Here is a 266-nt window from a genome sequence, read left to right as displayed (position 1 = left end):
TTCAATTGTCATTGATTTTAACTGATATTTCATCTACTGATTTACTTATTGTACAATTTCAGTACATTGTATTTTTTGTTGTAAGTCAGTTCACTTTTAAGTGTAATATGGTCATATTTTCTTACTATTATTATAATGGGTAACCAGATCTTATTTTGTATTGCACACTGAATATTAAAGTATCTATTCTATCGCTGGACCTCTATCAATGAAAGTAGGGCTTTAATTTGATGTTACCTTTGTTTATTAATTAATGGATAGGTGGA

The sequence above is a fragment of the Penaeus monodon genome, chromosome 15 (genome assembly GCF_015228065.2).
Source record: "Penaeus monodon isolate SGIC_2016 chromosome 15, NSTDA_Pmon_1, whole genome shotgun sequence".
Taxonomy (NCBI): Eukaryota; Metazoa; Arthropoda; class Malacostraca; order Decapoda; family Penaeidae; genus Penaeus; species Penaeus monodon.
The sequence above is the reverse complement of the archived record's forward strand: the minus strand, read 5'-3'. Positions refer to the sequence as shown.